The sequence below is a fragment of the Melospiza melodia genome, chromosome 4, assembly GCF_035770615.1.
Source record: "Melospiza melodia melodia isolate bMelMel2 chromosome 4, bMelMel2.pri, whole genome shotgun sequence".
Taxonomy (NCBI): Eukaryota; Metazoa; Chordata; class Aves; order Passeriformes; family Passerellidae; genus Melospiza; species Melospiza melodia.
The window spans coordinates 23,520,244-23,542,044 of record NC_086197.1 but is presented as its reverse complement, the minus strand read 5'-3'; the positions used below and the strand labels follow the sequence as shown (position 1 = coordinate 23,542,044).

Genomic DNA, 21,801 nt, shown 5'->3' with positions numbered 1-21,801 from the left:
CCCAAAACACATCTGTGTCTATTTTAGGAGTAACAAGTGTGTATTAAAAATGTATGGAGATGTAGAAGCGTGGATAAGGAGCAACAATCATTGACTGGACAATCAGCCACAATCCAGAACATGCCAAGCCCCTTAAATTTGAAAATGTGGGTGAAGGAAAATGACTGTGCTGGTGTCAAGTGGTGCCTCAGTTGGGGGCTGAGGCAGCTTCCGCAAATTCACCTCCTGTTTATCCCACTCCTTGTTTATTTTCAGAGCCTGCTTGGCTTGTGGCTGTGAGAGGGATGTTAAAAAGCAGCTGCCAGGCTCAGTGAGGTTTTCCCAGCTGGCCCATGAGGAGGACAAGCAGAACAACAAAGGGAAAGGGGAGAGCTGTAGGGATCAGCACCTCCTGGCTCACTGGGCACACCTTGGGCTGAGGGGCTGCAGGGCAGCAGAAGTCACAATCACTGCCTTGAAGGCTCAGCTGCCTTCAGCTGAAGGCAGAAGATGGTGCTCCTTTTTCCAGGCCACTGTGCCAGTGACAAAGAGTGATTCCTGCTTTTGAACTTGGGAAGAGAAGATGAAGCAGTGACTCAACCAGCCTGGGCACTGCAAATAATGCCATCAAGGTGAGTCATGAACAGGTGATGTCTGAGGACTGCCTGCCCCCAAAACATCCAAAGACTGCAACTCAAGGAATTAATCTTTCCTCTGAGTTTAAGGAACCATTTGTGTCTTTTTTCCTGTTTTTCTGCAGGCTGGACTATCCCCTGTTACCGTTCTCTCTGCCATTTTTGAAGCTCTAAGCATGTGTCTGAGCACACACAGACAAGCTCTTATGAAAAAGACATCTGTCACCATTTCCTAAACTTATAAGCTATGCAATTCCTGCTTTCAAAATTGCCAGGCATCTAGCAGGGAAAAGATCTGGCAAAGACCATGCTGTACTCTGCAGGAGGAAGTGAAGTCACCTAAATAGTACAGGATCAAAAAGCAAGTAAATTGAGAGAGGTCACATCAACCATATATTCGATGCATAGAGACCCAGAAGTCTAAATTTGCTTCAAGTACCCTTGGTAAACAAGTTTGGGTTTGATGTTAAGAATGTTTAATTAATTCAATCAATCATTTTGCTGAAAATGTTCCTGTCAAGGGTTTAGCATTAAATGAAAAAGTGTCTTCTCCAGAGATTAGTGTTTTACAGATCTGTCTTCATGCCCCGTTGATTTCATTACATAATTATTGACATGATTATATTCATTTGATGTCTTTGCTAAGGGACAGATCTCCCCAGTTTCCCAATTGATTGATTTTCAGGCAATTGCAATTGTGACTGTTATCTGCTCAAATTATTGATTAGAATATCTGAACTTTGTGATACATTTGTTTGATTTTCAATGATTTTATAGATTAGGAGGTAATTGAAAAAGTAATAGTTACTTTCAGAGATGTTTTTCACCATTTTGAATTTTCTTGGGCTTCTAGGAAAAGATCAGCAGAACAAGAGAGGCTGGGTTCAAAGCTTTTTCACTCTCCAAGAACAGTCTCAAGTACCTACAGAGCTGTTCTGAGCTACCATCACCCATCAGCCTTGCTGAGACTTGTCACCAGCAGAGCTCAAAGCAGCTTTTCTGAAAACTTCCAGGGAATTTCAGCGCAAATCCTGTTCAATTTGACAGAACAAGTGAAGTGTAGAATGTATTAAGTAGGATTGTTTCACCCTCTGAATAAGATTATGAGAAGGAGAAAGTTCATTTGAGAAGTAAATATGACTACAAAACACACAAAGTTCATTTTTTGTAAGGGGGAGTTTCTTTGTTTAATACAAATGTGGCTATAACTGTGTTCAAGACCTTTGGCTGAATTAATTATCCTTTTAAATCATTCCAGACAACAAAGCTACAAATTAAGAACTCTTTTGTACAAGATAAAGCTGTGCCACCTTCCTCAGTTCTGTGAGCCAATCCACTACCATACCTGGAGCCAAGAACCAAAGCTGAATACGAAACTGGGAAATACTCAGGAGGACCTGCAAGACTTGAGCCAAAGAATGGAAGAGCACTTGGGAGGCTTGAAAAAAAGCTGGAGATATCCTGAGGGTCTAAATTATTTTAATGGCTAGAGACAGGCATCTCCTGAAAGTGAAAATTCTCCATAGGGTGCTGAACACAAGAGACCTTTAGAGAGGGAAATGGATTTGAGGAGCTGGAAGTCTGATATGTCAAATCACACAGAGAAAAACAAAAGGAAAGCCAACAGTTATCAAACCAAGCACAGATTGTTCCTCTCAGGCCACAACATTGACACTTCACTGTAACAAAACACTTAATCCTGTGAGTAAGGATCAGGACTGCACAGGCCCTGTCCGGAGAATTCGTTGCTACAGATAGTTTAAAATTAATTGATTTCCTTTCATCAATACTCTATGAGAATGATTTGTTTTGCTCCAGATATCTAAATTTTGCTAGGAAAGGTTAGGTTGTACCAAGTAAACACAACTAAATTGTGATAACTTGGGGAAAGGTTTTCACTGGAACTGTGATTTAAAGATTTTTTTTTCTTTGCTAAGAATGAAAAATGTTTTGGTTTAAAATACTGTTACTGACAATATAAAGGACTTGTGAGGCCTTGATGGGTATCTTGGTTGTTCCATGTACCTATATCCTTATATAAGAATGGAGATACCTGGCTGAACTGAGTGTGCACATATTTCCACAACCTGTTCCTCTACACAGCCAGAGCCTGGACACTGAAGTCCTTCCTCCTCCCCTTCAAATAAAAAAATGAGGGACAACAAAAGATTTCCAAACACAAAAATTATGGGTTTTGTTTAACTGTTCTGACAAACCTATAACAGAATGCAACTATTTGAATGAGGAAAAGTTGTTTCTTTCCACCGAGCGCAAAGCCTTATTTCAGATCTGCCCTTGGCATGTCAAGGTCCCTTATCCCTTTTCCTGTTCTGGTTTAACCCCACCCAGCAGCCACTTACTCACCCTTTCACCACAGGAATCTGGAAGAGGATCAGAAAGGTAGAAGTGAGAAAATTAATGGGTTGAGACAAAGACAGTTCGACAGGAAGAGCAAAAGCTGTGTGCACAAATAAACTAACACAAGGAATTCTTTCACCACTCCCCATGAGCAGGCAGATGTTCAACCACCTCCAGGAGGGCAGGCGTCCATCACACATATTTGGGAAGACAAAAAGCCGTCACCCCAAACATTTCCACCTTCCTCCTTCTCCCTCCCTTTTATATACTGAGCATGATGTCAGCTGGTCAGAAATGTCCTTTGGTCAGCTGGAGTCACCTGTCCTGGCTGTGTCTCCTACCAAATCCCCAAGCATCCCCAACTTCCTTCACCAGCCTGACAGTAGGAAAAGAAGAAAAGGCCTTGGCTCTGCGCAATCCCTGCCCAGCAATAACAAAAACATTTCTGTATTATCCCCTCTGTTTTCAGCACAAATCCAAACCACAGCCCCATTCCAGCCACTGATAATAAGATTAACCCTACCCCAGCTAAAACCAGCAATATTGCTTTCCAAAATCACAGAATAAAACACAAAGTTTACTGGAGGGATGAAACACCTCTGCTGTGAGGAAAGGCTGAGAGAATTGGGATTGTTCAGCCTGGAGAAGGGAAGGCTTTGGGGTGACCTCATTGTGGCACTCCCTGAAGGGAGCCCACAGGAAAGATGGACAGAGGCTCTTGACAAGGGCCTGAAGTGACAGGACAAGGTAAAATGGCTTCACACTGACAGAGAGGAGGTTTAGATTGGATATTGGGAAGAAATTCGTCCACTAGCCCAGGTTGCTCAGAGCCCCATCCAGCCTGGCCTGGAACACTGCCAGGGATGGGGCAGAAACAGCTGCTCTGGGCAACCTGTGCCAGGGCCTCACCACCTCAAAGGGAACAATTTCTTTCCAATATCCCATGTAAACCTGCTCTCTGTCAGTGTGAAGCCATTGCCCCTTGTCCTGTCACTACAGTTCCTGATGGAAGCCTCCAGCTTCCTTGGAGGCCCCTTCAGATACCAGAAGGCTGCTCTGAGGTCTCCATACAGTGGCCTTGCTACCCAAGTGTGGGCAGCACTCAACACCCGCAAGACATCAATGTAAGACTGATTTGTAAAGAAGCTTGAAATCTCCATATTCCCTGCATTTCTCTGGGAAAAAAAAAAATTTAAAAGGGTCTCATTTTTTTCCAAAAGCTCCAAGCACACATAATTAACCTTTAGATAAATCCATAGCATTTATATGGGGTAAAATTAAAAAACACATCATTCATGTGATTAGTGTGTCCTTCTTGCCTTGTCCCACTCCTGCTTTCTCCTGTCATGTGTCCAACCAATACTTACACCTAATTATTATTGGCCTACTATTCTTAGTAGACCACACTATTTCTGAAGAACTCCAAGACACCTAAATAATTACATCTCCTTTGGGTAATATGAAACTCAAAATGCACCTTTTTCAAGTGTGTAGTCACCATCCTTTTCCTTCAAGCAGAAGTTACTCATTACAATTCCTTGTATATTACACCTGTGTTACACCAGTACCTAGGAGCCCTAGGTGAGGCTTATTAAGAGAAAAAAACACACATTTAACTGGGACACAAGAGGGTTGGAAACCAAGCCCCTGTGCCTCTATATGTCCTCAGCTGCTCTCAGGGTTTGCCATCTTTAAGTCACAACCACGATGGCTCTTTGGATTCCTGAGATTGGAACTTGGCAAAAAGGCAGCTGAGGGTTTGCTTTTTATTTTGCTGCAGGAGGTGTAACCTCTCTGGCCTGTCTCCTAGCCAAACCTCACAAATGAACTGTGTCCAGCCATATGGAGAGAAAGGCAGAGTTTTGAGGGTGACAATCTCTGAAGTGAGCTGGTAATTGTGGCCCATTGTCAGGGGCAGACACCACACAAGCATTTTGTGCACTCCTGCATTCTTGGTTCTGAGCCAAACAACTGCTGGGAAAAGTCAGATAACAACCATGGCCTGCTGGAGGCTGAGATGCAGTCTGGTACAAGTGCCTGGCAGCCTGGACATATTAAATGGGAAAAGAAGCCATCACTAAGCTCCAAAGCGAGAAAACAATTCCCATTAGGCCTAATAAAAGATGAAGAAATTAAAGGTCTACCAGAACAAATGAATTAGATAATGAAACTCTGGAACTAGATCAAAACTAGCAGGGGGAGGAAGGGGAAAAGAGCAGAACTGAGATCAAATAGCAGCTGTGGGATGCAAATCAGACAGAATATCCTCAAGTCAGGCCCAGAATGAGGCAGCATCTGGCAGAAGGAGGCAGAAGGGCAGTGGGAACCAGGAGAGAAGGAATGCAGAGTTTGGGAAAGCTGGCTGGATGACATAGCATAGCAGAGAGTCAGGCTCCAATGCATCCAGCCCATTTAGGAAGCAGAAATCCAAACTTTCCACCAGAGGAGGAAGACAAGGAAGAGAAAGGCAAGGAACCAATGAAATGTGAATCAACAAGACAACAGCAGGAAGCAAGGCTGGATATGCTGTTAATATTCTGTGGGATAATATTTACACCAAGAAAGATCAATGTTTTATAGTGAATTACAGCAAACATGGCACGCTGTAAATAGGGACTGATTTCCCTCAGAGTGTCATATTTGTTGTTGCAGTGTCTTTAAGGCCAATTCCTTTCCCATTAGCCAGTTTTGGGTAATTTCCATTACCCAGTTTTCCATTACCATTTCCCAGTTTTGTGGGAAAGCATCCAGGATCTGTTGTGCCCAGAAAATGTGCCCCTGATGAGGGGAAGAGTCACAGGTCACATGTTCAGGAATTATTTACCAAAGAGAGATGTGGTCCCAGTTTCTTGAAGATACTCAGGTACCTCTTCTGGTGCATGACAGAACCTCTTTTACAGGTTAGGCTTTCTAAATTCCATGAATATTTTAGGGAAATTAAGGCTGAGAGTGTTTAAAGATTTTTAACCAGGACTTCAGATAACAAACTACCTAAATTCTATTTAAAATTCTAATGTAAGGGTTTACTGAGATGCCAATATGTTCTGTCTTTCTAACACTGGTGGGATAGATTGAACTTTTACACCTCTGCAAGGAGTTATCTGTGTGTTCAGGATGAGCCAGAATAATCTTTAAACAGGATTTCCTAAGTCAATGAAGTTAACACAGTCACAGCACAACAGCTGACATCATCCTTTCCCTTTCTCTCTAATTTCTCTCTGCCTATTTTCATCCAAAATCATCAGAAGAACAGAAGATACCAGGAGAAAGAAAGGCATCCTGTCCTATCACAGCACAAATGAGATGATTGGCCTGAGATCACAAAGGAAAACCCTTGCAGTGAAAATTTTAAACAAGTAAAATTCAGGGTTTGTAGCAAATACAGGCTTATTTTATTTTGCTCCTTTGATCCCAGTAATATTTATCTGAAGTATCATATTTTTTCTCTTCCTTGTTTCAAACAAAGTTATTTGAATCAAATAAGCACTATTCAGAAATGAAGGTGGAATATGATTTTATGTTTAATGCCAGAATTTTGTTCTTCCATAGACTGAAGATTGAAAGTTCCAGCTAAAAGGATCAAAAGAAAAGAGAAAAATGAAGCAGCTGGTGAAAGAGGACAAAGTCTCTGCATCAAGGGGTAAAGAATGTGGCCTTCAGGAGACGAGCATTTAAATGAGAATTTAAAGCTTCAGAGCACTAAACACTAGAGCACTTTACTTTCAAAGCAAAAGAAACCATACCTGCCATGTTACAGAATAAGATGTTTTGCAAAATAAACAATTGGGCAATGGGCATAGGTGGTACGAATGCTGAAGGTGTTTTCCGGAGAAAAGAAGAAACCTCACAACTTTATAAAAGTTGTAAAGCCCAGTATGTTTATTTACGGCGCCGGACGCATACGGAGAAAATTCTCCTCAAAAGGCATGCGTGCCCCTGAAGATCTCAGGTCTCCTTTTATCCCCCCTTCCAAATGCATATGCATACAGCTTCACAATAGGTTCATACATATTCATTCCGCGTGACATTTATCGCCAGTTCTCCTTTATCAAAGGAATTCTTAGGTCGGGGGCAAATTGACCTCGTGGTCATTTCTGTTTTTCTTTCTCTGTCGTCTTGCTGTCTCCGGCATCTGACTTTTCCTTCAGCTTTGGCCTCACAGACTTTTCACCTCTCTTAGACACTTCACCTAATTCAGAACGGATCTCTGCTCTGTCTCAAAGGTCAATAACCTGTATCACAGGCTGGAAAAAAAAGAGATAAAATTAATATAAAAATGGGTATAATGAAGGGCATGGTGTGTACACAGAGTAAATGGAATCTCAGCAGTGAGGTCTGAGTTCCCACAATTTTCCCACACATTCACTGTCATTTCAACATCAGACTGTTGCAGCTTCCTCTTATATTTGACACATCACAGCCTGGATACGTGAGCTAGAATCACACTTACATCTCCGACATACGGAAAGAAAACATTCCAAAAGTCAAGATATATACATACATGAAATAAACAAGGCCAGGAGAGCTCTTCTCCTTTTTAATGCCTTTATTAAAAGTGATAAACTCAGGATTGGGCAGCTCGGCAGGGCTGCACTCCCCATTGTGTCCCCCAAGGCGACACAGAAAAGGAGAATATACGCAGCTTCGTCCACTAGGGGCAGAGCTGGAGATCCAATCCTCGTGGCAACCTTTAGGGCATGATGTCCCCATCATATCTTAGTTCTCGCAGCCAAGTCGGCCCGGTCTCACCGCCGGGGACGACTCCCGTGGTCAGGGCGAGAGGGACTCCAAAGGTGTTCCACACTCTGCAGGCTCAGCACTCGGCTCCTCACGTCCAGACATCACTCCAGTCTCTCAACTCTTATTTGGCTCGTTGTTTTGGGGGTTTTCTCCGCGCGTTTAGAGTCGGGGGTCCCACAAAGCATTCTGGTCCTTGGAGTCACTTTGCATAACCCCCCCCCCTCCAGGTCTCTTCTCCTCACTGTTCGGGAAGGTCCCCACGCATTACTGTCTCGGAGAAGGGCCATTACCTCACCCTAGCCAGGGCTTTTACTAATACAAAAACAACCATTAACGACAACGACCTGTAATTACCATAACACAGGCAGCAGCCCAGCAGTAGTGGTAACTTTTTTTCTCACAGAAAAAAATCAACTGAATTTTTGTTTATAACATATACACACCCTAAATTGTTCTTTTTATGGTAGCAGCTCATGTCTCTCACCATCACCTTTTTGTGGCATGAGACACAGTGTATATTCTCATTGATTTAGCGTTGGAGACAAGACCTGTGTGTATATTCTCATTGATTTGTTGTTGGAGACAAGACTTGTGTAATCTTCACTTCTTCATCTGCCACTGTCTCCTTGCAGTGTCTTAAGTCACAAGTTACCCTTGGTGCCTCAGCTTGTCCATACAAAGAAATCAGTGGGACAAGGAAATGTGCAACAAACACAACAGAGGCATTTCAGAGGTAAGGAGAGAAGGTTCACTCATGAGCCGGGGCAGTCCAGCATTAAATAGAAAGTTCTGCAACAGAATATCTCGCTCACAGAACAGGGGTGTAAAAGATAGGTACAGTAAATAATTATGCGTGGTGGAAAACCTGATTAGGAAGGACACTTGGTAAGTTACTAAGGGACTTGGCTGATATGTCCTCCGTCATGAAGAAGAAATTCTGGTACCACATCAAAGTACTTAAGCACTGTCCTTGAAGGAAGAACTGAGTTCTCAGTTCTTTGTTATGCTTATTTCCTTTTCCTTCATGTGGAAATATGCCTTCCTTCCACTTAGAGCTTCCTGAGGGCTGTGAACTTGAGTCAGAGCAAAAACTGTTGCACAGAGCACAGTCTTTCCAGAAGAAAAGTACCAGCACATTTTGTGCAATCACATATCCTAATGGACATATTAGGACATGAAAAGGACATTTTCACAGTGTTAAAGCTGTGAAAAATCTATCTCTGACTCAGAGAAGAGAACCACTTTTGCCATGCCAAAATTGCAGGAGAACTACAGTGATAAGTATTCCTTTTGTTTTGTTGTTGGTTTAGAGAGTCCCTATAATTGAATGAATATATCCTTTCCTTACCTCCTTTGACCACCTTTGCTTCAGCATCGAGTCCTAGTGAAGACTTAAAGTGTAACAGCATCACAAAAAAAGAGAGAGAAAGTCTGGGGTAGGAAGAGAAGAAAAGGCAGGTGTGGCTTGACAAGCGATGAGGAAAGAGGCTTTCAGGACACAGAGACTCAGGACAGCTAAGCTGACCCTGTATTGCTGAGAAACAGGGAAATCCCACGCCAGGCAGGGAACAGCACTGCTGAGCCACTGGAGTGCACAGGAGCGAGCAGCAGGCACACTGGCATTTCAGAACAGGCAGGCTGAAGTCATGAGAATGTGAAACACCATCTGAGAGCAGGCATTCTATACCAAATGCAAGGAAATCTCCATGGAATCAGCTCGGAGGCATGTCAGGAGCATGACCAGCAGGGCTGCCCAGAGTTCAAAAGGCTCGCAAAAAGCCTCCAAGTGTTGTCTCACAAGTCAGTGTTCATTAGAATTCCATGATTCCCACCCACCCCTTTAATCCTGAAGAGGTGGCCTCTAGCACCTACCAAGGTCACAAGAGCTTTGCATCCATGATTCCCTTGGGAAGGGCTAGCTTGACAGACAAAACCAAAACCACCACCTGCTTGCTGAAGGTGGTGCTACAAATCAGTGCTGGACCTTACAGGGGTCTTTAACTACTTTAACTGAGAGTTAAGTTTAACTACTAACTGAGAGTTCTCTCAGTGTTGTACAATAAGGAGAGTTGTTCATTCTTTCCTGTTACCAGAATATTGTTACTGGGTAGCCTTCACAAACCAGTTGAAGTAAATTAACTGAACCAGAAAAGTGGCCCTGGCAGCATCAGGAACTCAGCAAATCACTGAGTGCTTTACAGCCCCCATTTGAGAAGTAGAGTGATTAAAGCATTATCCAAATGAGAGGCAAAACAAGTTGCTGGGCACAGCTCAACTGCAAGCAAGGCTTTCTGAGCAGGTGGCATGGTATCTGATAAGACAAGGGAACAAGTAAGTCAATATGTAAGGCTAGATCTCCATAATCCATCCTAAAAGTGCTACAATACCCTTCCCAAGGTCTGGATCCCCATTCCTTCTTAATAGAAAATTCTTGCATTGCTAACACTTTTAGAATAAGCTTCACAGCACAGCATGTTTCTCCTAAAATGCTGGGTCCTAATGTAAAAAATGCCACGTCACTAATTCAGCTTCTCCTGAATAAGCAGTAACTTGACATAGGAAAGCCCCCCAATTTTGAATAATTGCTTGAGACAAGAGCTGAATGAAAATTGAAAGCACCTCCTTCTCAGGACAAATAACTAAATAAACGTTTGAATACTCTCTTCATTCTCAGGCTGTAGGAAACTTTAAAAAGTGAGAGACTGGAAAGGAACATTGAATTCACCTCCAGCAAAAGCAACCACTGGTGGATTCCAGAAATATGTATTTAATGAACTCTTTTCCCTGGAGTTAAAAAAAGCTTTCAAAGTATGAAGCCATAACCAGAGACTAAAAAAAGACATCTTCCACTCAACACTAATGCCCAAGGCTTTATCTAAACTAATATAACCTTTGATTTTCAAAAATGCATTTGGACAAACAAGTCCTGCTAACTCACTGGGAGACTATGACATATACCAAATTCAATTCCCTGGATGTCCAACCCTCATCACTCAGCCAAAGATGCTCTGGTGTAAGACCCTGAGCATTCACCCCTTCCTGGTGCTTCCTGTTTCAAAGAAGAATGTTTTCTTGGGTACCGTGCTCTTAACTCCTGCTAATCAAAAGGATCTTAAAAGATCACTCTGAAGAAAAATAAAAAACACACAAACAAAATAGATAATAAAACTGGATTTGAATATGGAAAAGATGAGATTAACTACATACAGAGCTTGAAGTAGTTACCCTACAAATTGTTGCTTCATGAACTGTCATTGCTGCTGATGTTTTGCTTCTGACAGAAAGGGCATTGAAAAAATGAAGTGGTGTCAGTAGAACAGTTCAGCAATTATTTTAAAGGCAAATACAGCCATATGGTCAGATTCAGGCACGACTGGAGATGTTTTCTATATTTTGGAGATGGGCCAGGGTACCAGGACTGTGGTAAATATTTCCAGAGGGATAAAATTCACAATTCAATTGAATTGAAATATCAAGTAAGTGAGGGACTGCAGTGTATAGATCCAAACCTTTTCCAGGCACCTCTTACAGGGAGGATCAGCCATCCATGTAGACAATGCAGGGATGGGGACCTGGGAGGACTGGGATGGACCGTCAAGCAGGAAGGTTGCCAATATTTTGAGAAGCCAGCACAGGATCTGTCCTTTCTCTGCTCAAGCTGCTGTGTGCCTAGGCCTGTTAGTGCACGGGCACTAAAGTCACTGCACAGTTTTTTGGGACAACGAGGACTAAAAATATTACAACACTACAGGAGATTGCTGGTTGCGAGTGGGCAGCCTTCTGTAAACACACTGAGTGACAGGATCTACCCTGCAGGATTGCACACATGGGATTCAGTGACTTTTGGTCATTTTTGACACCTTGTGTGATTCAAACATACATTGCTTTGAAATCAAGGAAGGAGCTTTCTCAGATGTCTTACTGCCCAGCCACAAGTTCCAGGTTCATTGCTGAGCACGGCTTCACAGCATAAGTTACAAAGAAAGTCAAAGCAGGTGTCTGGAGATTCATCCCTTTCCTGCCTTAATGACCCCAATTCTCTCACCCCTCACAATGACACCACAGTTACCCCAATTGCTCTTCTATCTGTACAAAAATATTTTCTTTTCCTCAGCCATGTTGGAGGCTGCCATTTGCATGATTCACCTGTTCTCAGCTCATCCTAGCTCCAGCAGTACTGTTTTTCCTGAGATTGGCAGTGTAGAGAGATCTAGCTGTGCATAACTCAGCAGACACAGTCTGTCAGCTAGAAAAGAGCTATAAAATCCAAAATGTCCTGTTCTTCTCCAGCAAAAGGGGCAAAAAGAGAAAAAACATCTATTTATGGCTTCTAACTGAAAAGGTCAATGAAAATAATCCCATTTGCTTTCACGGATTTTGGAGGAGATCCACAGATATTTATTTTTAGTTATGAAAGGATCTATTGCTGGTTGCTTAAAATATACTATGACTGACTCCTCATCCACAGGACAATGTTCCTCCCTTGCCTTTGTTGCTCTTTGATAATCAAAGGTCCTTTTAGATTTTTTTTCCCAGAACACTCTTGTTTTCCCCACCACACACTAAATACTTTGTTTAGAGAGGTTTTTTGGAACAACATTTCTTCCCCGTCTCCAAGGAAAAAGGCTTCAGTGTCCCTTTAGGGAGCCCTCCCTTGTGTGGCGGAGCAGCTGAGCCTTCACCCATCCTCTGGCCACATTTCTGAGTGTCAGACTATCACAGAATCATAGAATCTTCAAGGCTGGAAAAGACCACCAAGATCATCAAGTCCAACCTTATTCACAGAGTACAGCAGCGGTAATGTGCTCTGCAAACCACAGTGTCTAAAAAAATTTGCTGCCTTGCTCAGACTGCTCACTGACAGGAATCTCCTTGGATTTCTGGGCTGAATCAAACCCCCCAAGTCACTTGCACTCCTAACAACTGAGGGCCTGTTTTCTTTTCATTAGCTGTTCCAGGAATTTGTTTTGTATTGCAAACAACACAGACAACACACTTTATCCAAAAATCTCTTCCCATATGGAAGAATGTACTTTTCCATTCCAGTTTAAATAAGGTACTGCTGTGGGAAGTCCCCTGAGGCTTTAAATCTAATCCATATTCCGCCCACTGGGGCTATTTGGCCAAATAGAAATTAGACATCCTGGGACATGAGCCCCCAGGACATCTCAGTAACAACTGAAAGGATTTAAAGATTTGTCATAATTATGGTGGGCAATAAGTAGCTGAGCAGAGTGGCAGATTTCTGTGGGATAGGGAGCGACCTCATTGGGAGCTGCCCATGATTATGTGCCCTATTCTTCCCCTTTTCAGCCTGAGGTTTATGTGCACCAAGAATTTTTATGAATCAAATACCCTGTTTTGATTAAAACTGCACGAAAAGTGAAAGCACAGTTTATCCTAAATTCATTTATTCCATTCTGGTGAAAACAGATAAACCAAATATTAAAAAAAAATACTGATTATAAAAAATATTATACAATGCACCAGGGTCTTATGACTGGAATAAAAATATCTTCAAGCATCCTTCCAACTGAATTGTGCTGTTTATGCTGTTAGCAGACAAGTGTTTAGTTTCCATGCTACTCAGGGTCTGTGGATCAGCCTCATTTTCAACAGTGGCTATCATTCTTAAGGAAATATTTCTTTCTTGTACTGCCAAGCTGAAGTCAAACCAGCCTTCCAGCACTTCAGTATGTGTATTTATTCTTCCATACACTTTCTGTCAGACTGCATTCCTACAGCCTGAGAAAACAGTGCACAAGCTAAATAAAAGATAACCCCAAAATACTTTCATAAAAAAGTATTAAAAATCTTTTACACTGGCAACTACACTGAAGAATTCCCTTGCAATAAGAGTGTCAACTCCTTTTCTTATTAAAGAAGTTCTGAGCTCTAACCGATACTTCCTTGAGTTTTGAGTTGTGTTTTACTCCTGATGGAAGGATCAGAGATGCAATTATGAGTGAGCAATTCTTGACAGCTTTCAGGGATCTCAGATACAAGTCAAGGGAGATATTTGAGTCTGCTCTGAAAGGTGATAGGACAGCTGGATGTTACACAGGAAAAAAAAATCTGTTCTGATTAAATGAGGACATCTGGTCAGCTTCCTATGGGAAATTATTCTAATTTTAATACCAGTAAAAGCAATCCAATATATCTAGAAGGTTGACCCTTTAAAGAGCCAGACACTGAGTGTTGAAGGCTGGGGGTCATCTCAAAAGGAGATCAGTAGCAAAAGTCACTGCCAAGGCCAGGGAGTAAGACATGATCCCAGCAAAATCCTGCTTGCAGGATTCACTTTTTAATGATGTCCCGATCAATCTAATTTTATGGGCACTGCACTCACACCACCGAGAGGCTGCCAAGGTCCCACTACTGGTGGACATTTAAGGAGAAAACAGCAATTCCATAGGGACTGATACTGCAACATTTCCTTTCAGTAGGATAGTATTGATGGTGTTGCTTCTTTATAACACGGATGTCCCTGGCTTCCTGTTTCCTGCTCCCACTGGGAAGTCCTCAGTGGCACTTGGAACTTCATCCAAAAATAGATTACACTGCAATTATATTATTTATATTTATGCCAGAACTGCTTAGAATGAAGGGAGTGTAAGAGAAGATTGGCTGTAAGCGCCTGCTATTGGCATTGTTAATTATTATTGAGTGGCTGTAGTCCACAACAAGAGAACTCATGTGAAAACAAGAAAAATCAACAGGAAAGTTAGTCAAGAGGAAGAGCTGCTCTTTCTAGCACAGACACGACAACAAGGGACATTAAGAACTGGAGCCATCTCAGACTGCCTGTGGGTGCCCTGCCAGTACTCAGAGCAAAAATAGGACTCATAATACCAACATCTGACTTTCAAGACTCAAGGCTGCAAAGGCTTCTGCTGGCAGCTGCAAAAAAGATACAGAAATAAAAATAAATATATAGCTGAAGCAGAGGGGAAAACAAAGGAGAGTCTCAAGGACATTTAAGTACTCCTCATGCTTGGGAGAAAAGCTACTTATTTTGAAGAGGAACTTTCTGGATTGTTGTAGAGCGGCAGAATTATCACTGCTTACTAGCACCAGAGATATCCAGACAGAAGAGAGAGGTGATCCCTCCTTCAAAAATAGAAGCATGGGCACATGCAAGTGAACAGATGGGAAAGGATTGTTGGGGCCTGTGCCTGCTCTCAGGATCAATCCAGCTAAATATCTTTTAAAACAAAACAAAACAAAACAAAACAAAACAAAACAAAACAAAACAAAACAAAACAAAACAAAACAAAACAAAACAAAACAAAACAAAACAAAACAAAACAAAACAAAACAAAACAAAACAAAACAAAACAAAACACCACCACACCATCCCCACCCCCACCCCCTCCCCCAATGAACAAACAAATAAAACCCAAACAAATAAAAATAAGCTCCTTTCTGGAGCTATGTTTTTATCCCAGGTTGTAGGAAAAGAAATGTCACAATGTGGTGACCAGCAGGGACATTGGGTCTTCTTAACTCAGAAACATGAAAATTCTCAGAAGCATGGAGCCATTGATTGAAAAATCAAATCCATAAAGAGAATGGAAACAGGAAAATCTCCACAGAGGCCCCTACATAAACAAGCATAGCAAAGCAGCACAACAGGATTCTGGCTTAATTTCATGCCCTACATGTCCCATGTCCATCACCCACCTCTTCAGCACCCCCAAAATTCCAAGTGTCATGCTCAGAAACACAGGTCAGGTCCTATCCCTGCTGGGCCAGTCGAAGTGACCCATGCAGGGCAGGACCTCCAGGGAACAAAGAGAGGGCCTTTGAACATCTGTGGGGTAGGAAAATAAGGAAATAAGTTTTCTAAAGGTAATAATTCTTAAGGGAATCTTTTAAATTTGTGTTCCCCCACAGACCTTTGGAGGCAAATAATCCCAAACCACATCTTCTGGCAAGATATCAGCTTGTTAGGTAAATAATTTCCCCTCAAAATTCCTTAGCACAAATTTATCACTGGGAATTGGAAGGATGAGAGCTTGCACTCACTGAGCTGAAGTTCAAATCTTTGGTTTCTTTCAGGGGGTGACATTCATCTGCATAAAACAAAGTACCTTGATATTGTGCACTGGGTTTAGAGGACTATCACCATGATCTAAAGACAGAGCTGGGTAATTTTATATTTCATGTACTTCCCAGGAGCCCTCAGAGACTCCGGAGATGGAAAACCAATACAGCAGATACTTTGTGACTAACAAAGAGCAGAGACAAACAGCCCCCCAGAGCACACTGAATTCCTGATAAGAGGCAATTAATACAGAAGGAACTTGGGGAACAGGCAAGGATTTTGAAGAGAGACGCTACAAAAGAAACACGTCTCCAATAAAAAGGATATCAAACTCAAAGTGTTTGTGAGAAGCAGGGAAGGCTCAAAAACTTGCTGAATTACATTAGTAACATGATCTGAAGGATGATTTGCCAAGTCCGGTCAATGTGCTCAGGAAATATGGCCCTGCTTTTTATTCACATTCCTCTCATCCTTTCACAGATGAAAAGGGAACAGAAGGTATGATACCAACACGAGTAACATAAACAGGCTGAACAAGCTGCATCCCCCCTTCAACAATCCTGATCTGAAAGGAAAGTGAAAAATTAGGGCTCATATTTGCAACCAGTGCACTCAGAATATCCATCACCATGGATGGAATGAAAAGACAGCAAATACTCCTGATATAGATCCTTCCCTGGAGTCCTGGTGGGAGCCATCTCCCATTTGCGAAAGTGTGGTGTGCGAAGGAAGAAAAATCACTCCACACTGAACATGTCAAGTTACACATGAAGAGCTTGAAGGACTCAGGAGCTCTAGTTACTTCTATATAATCTACTTAAAGTCTCAGAAGGACTTCACCTTTATTTTTAAAATTAAATTATATAAAATGAAAAGACAAACTTGACAAAGGTAGTGCAGACAACGGCTTTGCTCAACAGGCTGTGGCAAGCATTCAAATTCCAGTCAGACCTGTAGCAATCCCTAACACTGTCAAGAAGTACAACTCCTGACAGAATATACTGCAAATTTTATGAGAGAAAACCACAGCCAATTCTTGTAAGATCCATTAGAGTTCCTCTTTTTCTGGTTGAGATCTGGAGGAGTACAAGTTTTCCAGCTATTTCTCCATGCCAGTAAATAGCAGTTTACTACTGTTTCCACGTTTAGAACTGAAGAAATCATACCTGCCACATTTAAATCATTAACCTCTGCAAAACTTTCCTGCTCAAGCATTTAGCAGAGAGAACTACCAAAAACACATGTGTGATGTTGTAATGACAACTCAATTTATGCTACACCTGAAATCCCACAGTGAAACATTGGTGCAGAACTTTGTGTACCAGAACCCGGAACTTTCTGGAACAAAAGGTATGTTTTACTTATGATTGATTGCTTCGTCCCAGGATGTCCCAACTTCATAATCTTTGTCCCCTCCCCCCACACCTTCCAGCCCGAGACATCCTGGGATTCTGTGAAGCTGCCCAAACTGAGAATCTACACAGACATACAACTTGTTTTGCAAGGAAAACCAGAAGCTTTTTTTTGACTCTTCAATCTCTATCAAAGAAAAAGGGGAAAAAACTCAAAAACCAAAACCAACCAAACAAAAAAACCCCAACAACAACAAACCCCAAACAAACAAACAAATAAAAAAACCCCACCAAAACCAAACAAACCCAGAGAAAATAAAAAGACCAAATAAACCCAAAGGAAAGAAAAAGACCATGGCTATATATACACCAATGGCCTACTACAGTGTAGTGTAGGGTAGTGCCCTTTCATGGAGTGGTTTTTTAAACTCAGTCTGCTGCAGAATCATAGTTCATCCACTTCATGTCTTGAATAAAAACAGATCCAGGTTAGCATAGGGCAGATGGAGGAGGAAGAACACCTAGCAATGCTGAACAGGTTCATATGGGTATTTTCACACCCAGAGAAAATGTTCAATTATTTTTGGGGCAAGTTTCTAAAGGTAAAGGTGCTGCCTGTTTTCCCTGTCCCTCTAAGGCAAGAGACCTCCTGTAGAAGCCCAGAATATAAGTAATGTGTCTGTCTCGAACATGAGTAACTGGACAGCTGTGGAGCCAAACAAGGACGACTGCTAACATGCTGTGAGACAGAACTAGATGCTCTCTCCCTCCCCTCCCCTCCCCTCCCCTCCCCTCCCCTCCCCTCCCCTCCCCTCCCCTCCCCTCCCCTCCCCTCCCCTCCCCTCCCCTCCCCTCCCCTCCCCTCCCCTCCCCTCCCCTCCCCTCCCCTCCCCTCCCCTCCCCTCCCCTCCCCTCCCCTCCCCTCCCCTCCCCTCCCCTCCCCTCCCCTCCCCTCCTCCTTCCTCTCTTTCTACCCCCTTCTCTTCCTGCCTTCCTCCTTGCCTCGTTCTCCACCTCCTTCTCTCTCTCTTTTCCCTCCCTCCTTCCCTCCATCCCGACACCGGGAGATGGCGCCGGCTGCCCGCGGTAGCGGCGGGTCCCGCTGCTCTCGCTATTGCCGGGGGGTGCCATCGAGCCCAGGGCCACGCTGGGAGCAGCACTGCTGGGATCACCACAGGCCTGGCACGGCCTGGCCCGCCTGCGGGATCCCTGGACACGGGCGGCGTCTCCCCCCGGGCTGTCGGGACCCGCCAGGTTCCGAAGGCCCCGGCACACCGCGGGCTGAGCTCCGGGGTGTGCGCACGGGAACGCCTCGCGTTTCTGCGGAAATCTTCACACGCCAGCCGCGAGCCTGCTGCGCGTTCCCCGCGCAGAACTTCCCCACGCTGCTGTAACACCGGCTCTTTCTCCTTGAACCAAAGCCCTAAATCGGGGATATGCATATTTCCCCGCTTAAAACCCATCTGCCACCTTCCTCCCTTTTCCTGCAGAGGGTCTGGACCTGCTCCTCCTCCCCGCACATCCAGCCGTGCGAGACCCCGAGCCCGCGGTATAAGCTGTGGTATTTATGCCTGGCCAGCCATGCTCCGAGCCCTCAGGCCAGCTTGTGCATCTGTCACCCGCTCCTAATCCTGTCCAAGCCGCCCAGCCTGGCTCCAGGCAGCCACAGCTCCGGCATCTGCCTCTCACATCGGGATGCCCCATGCCCTCACGGCAGAGACCAGCAGAGATGGGGCCAAAACCACCCGCGGTCTCTCAGCCCTTTAAGGGGAACAAACCCTGCACATCAGCCCGATCCTCTGGATATGGTGGTGTGTGATGATCCTCTGGATATGGTGGTGTGTGGATCACGGAACAGGAGAGGGACCCAGACCGAGATCAACATAGTTGAGTGGCCCTGCAGCTCCTCAGGCTGCAGCCTGAAGTAACTCCCCACCTTTCTCCCATTATCTGACCCCCTCTTTCAGCCTTCTCTTTGCTCCTCAGGGTGTGTAAAACACAAGGAGAGGGCTGCAAACCACAGAACCTAGCAGTTTTGTTTCAAGCTGTGAGGAAAATGAACTTTGACTTCATTATTGTTGAACTCAGGGAGTTGCTTTCAGTCATAGAATCATCTCAGAATCATGTACTGGTTTGGGTGGAAAGGGATCTTAAGGATCATCTTGTTCCAATCTCCCAGGCACAGGCAGGGAGACCTTCCTCTAGACCAGGTTGTAATCCCTATCAAATCCCTTTGATGGAGACCATTCCTGTGACTAAGAGAGGCCAGTGGCAGGTCTTAATCAGCCTCCATTTCCTGTTGTCCGTCTAAAACATCATCAGAGTCCCCCATAGACTGGTGTCATGTCTTGGCAAAGAGGCAGCATCAGCTCCCTGATCAAGGTCGATTTGCAGTTCAACCATCTCTGGTTCACAGGACAAACTCCAGGCACTTCAAGGGAAAGATCCTATTTACATCCTTTTCCATGGGTGACATCTGTGCTGAGTTGAGGAAAGGATGAAAAACTGTGGGTTTAACACCCTAGAATCATGGAATGGTTTGGGTTGGAAAGGGACATAAAAGATCATCTCATTCCATGCCCCTGCCATGGGTAAGGACACCTTCCACTAGCCCAGGTTGCTCAGAGCCCCATCCAGCCTGGCCTGGAACACTGTCAGGGATGGGGCAGCCACAACTTCTCTGGACAACTGTGCCAGGGCCTCACCACCCTCACAGGGAACAATTTCTTCCCAATATCCAATCTGAACCTGCTCTCTGTCAGTGTGAAGCCATTGCCCCTTGTCCTGTCACTCCAGACCTTGTCAAGAGTCTCTCTCCATCTTTCCTGTGGGCTCCCTTCAGGCACTGCAAGGCCACAATGAGGTCACCCCAAAGCCTTCTCCTCTCCAGGCTGAACAATCCCAATTCCCTCAGCCTTTCCTCCCAGCCGAGCTGCTCCATCCCTCTGATCCCCTTGGTGTCCCTGCTCTGGCCTGGCTCCAGCAGCTCCCTGTCCTTGCTGTGCTGGGCCCAGTGCTGGATGCAGCTCTGCAGGGGGACTGAGCAGAGAGGGGCAGAACGTATCTTAGTATATAATAAGATACAATAATATCTTAATAACAAGTTGTTAAGACAATCTTCACTTTTTATATAACATTAAATATTAATGTACCTGATTTTTTTCAAATCATTCCATTCCACACTTTGAGATGGTGCAAAAACCAGAATAGGGTAGGTCGAGCCATAGGGGTTCAGGGCTGATTATCTAAAGAATGTAATGATGTTAAAATGTCTCTTCATTCTTATGTGGAGGTCTAGGTTTTCATAGCAAGATATGCATTGTGTTCCCTTAGGGTTTCCTTCCTTCATACAAGCACTGTCAGGCAATCAGTATTGTCTGACAGGGATAAATGAAATAACCCCCGATTAGTTTCCTGTTTGTGTCTCAGCACAACAAACCATACACTTGTAGTAAAAGAGATTGTTTCGATAGCTTCAGGAAGAATATTTTAAAAAGAAGTGTTTAAAGATATCGAGGCAAAGCAAATCTGTTCTCAGCATTCTCATTCCCAGTTCACAGATACTTGGGTTCTCATGATTCCTCTCTCTGGTTTTTTAATTTAATTCAAGCAGCATGTATCACCCTATTTTAAAAACACTCAATTAAAGAAAAATGAAGTTATATTTGTATCAATTTAACCTACTTTTCAGACTGAGCTTAATTCAGACTGCTGCAGAAGGATTTTTGGTTTGCAAAGAAAGAAATCTGCTTATGATAGGTTAAAACAAAGGAGATAGGTCAGACTAGTCTGATCAACTGCCCCTTTAATCAAATATAAGCTCAGTTTAGGGGATTTTTTTAAAATGAATTTATTCTGATTCCTAAGATAACTTGGGCCAAGAAGTAGGACACAGTATCCTTTCTACAACACTCCTTATCATTAACTATAATTTTAAATAACAACCTGGGTTATTAATATTACTTCCCATATTAAACTCTTTCAACAGATTCCTATCTCCTATTAAACAAAACAGAACAAAATGTTTTCTATTTCTTTCCAACACCATTGGCCTTCTCCTAAGTTTTGTGCCTTGTTTTGTTCTCCAAGTTGGAGATTCTTGCAAATAGGATTGTGCAGTTTCTGCTCTGAGAACCATTCCTGCATTTTTCCCTGCATTCATTTGCAGTGAGGAAAGATGGATCACAGACTTTTCAACAATTGGGAGATAGAGGAGACAGGAGCAGGAGAGTGGCTGAAACTGGAGAGGACAGAAAGTTATTGCAGATAAAATGATGGAAAAAACCGGGAAATAATTTGGCTGAACTGCAGATGTTTGGTCAATGGTTTGACTCGATGATGTTTTGGGTCTTTTCTGACCTTAATGATTCTCTGAAAGACTGAAAAGCAAGAACAAAAGGCAGAGAACAACATGGAGAAAGAGGAAGAACAGAAGTTTATTCCTAGTCAGTACTCAAGCTCTTAGTTAAAAGCTTTTCCATCTACTGCTGTAGCCAAGCTGTAAATGAGGACATCCAAAAGAAAAGATGGGGATTGTTTCTGGAAGAGAAAGAGAACAGTTTCTGTTGGATTTCGTGCCAAGAAAAATCATGTCACACCATTCAATCCCTCAGTTAAAATAGACACACCAAATCTGGAGAAACTATTTAATTTTGAGTATTATGAATGAAGAATAAAGGGAAAAGGGCCT

General features: G+C 43.3%; 1 protein-coding gene across 2 annotated transcripts in view; it reads right to left on the bottom strand.

Moving 5' to 3' along the window:
- Positions 1-6,823: 6,823 nt before the first annotated feature.
- Positions 6,824-21,801, bottom strand: part of KCNA5 (potassium voltage-gated channel subfamily A member 5) — a 72,260-nt gene continuing 57,282 nt past the window's right edge. For both annotated transcript variants that reach the window (XR_010027537.1, XM_063154293.1), the window contains exon 2: positions 6,824-7,216. The gene's annotated coding sequence lies outside the window, so the exon portion shown is untranslated. The remainder of the gene's footprint in view (positions 7,217-21,801) is intronic.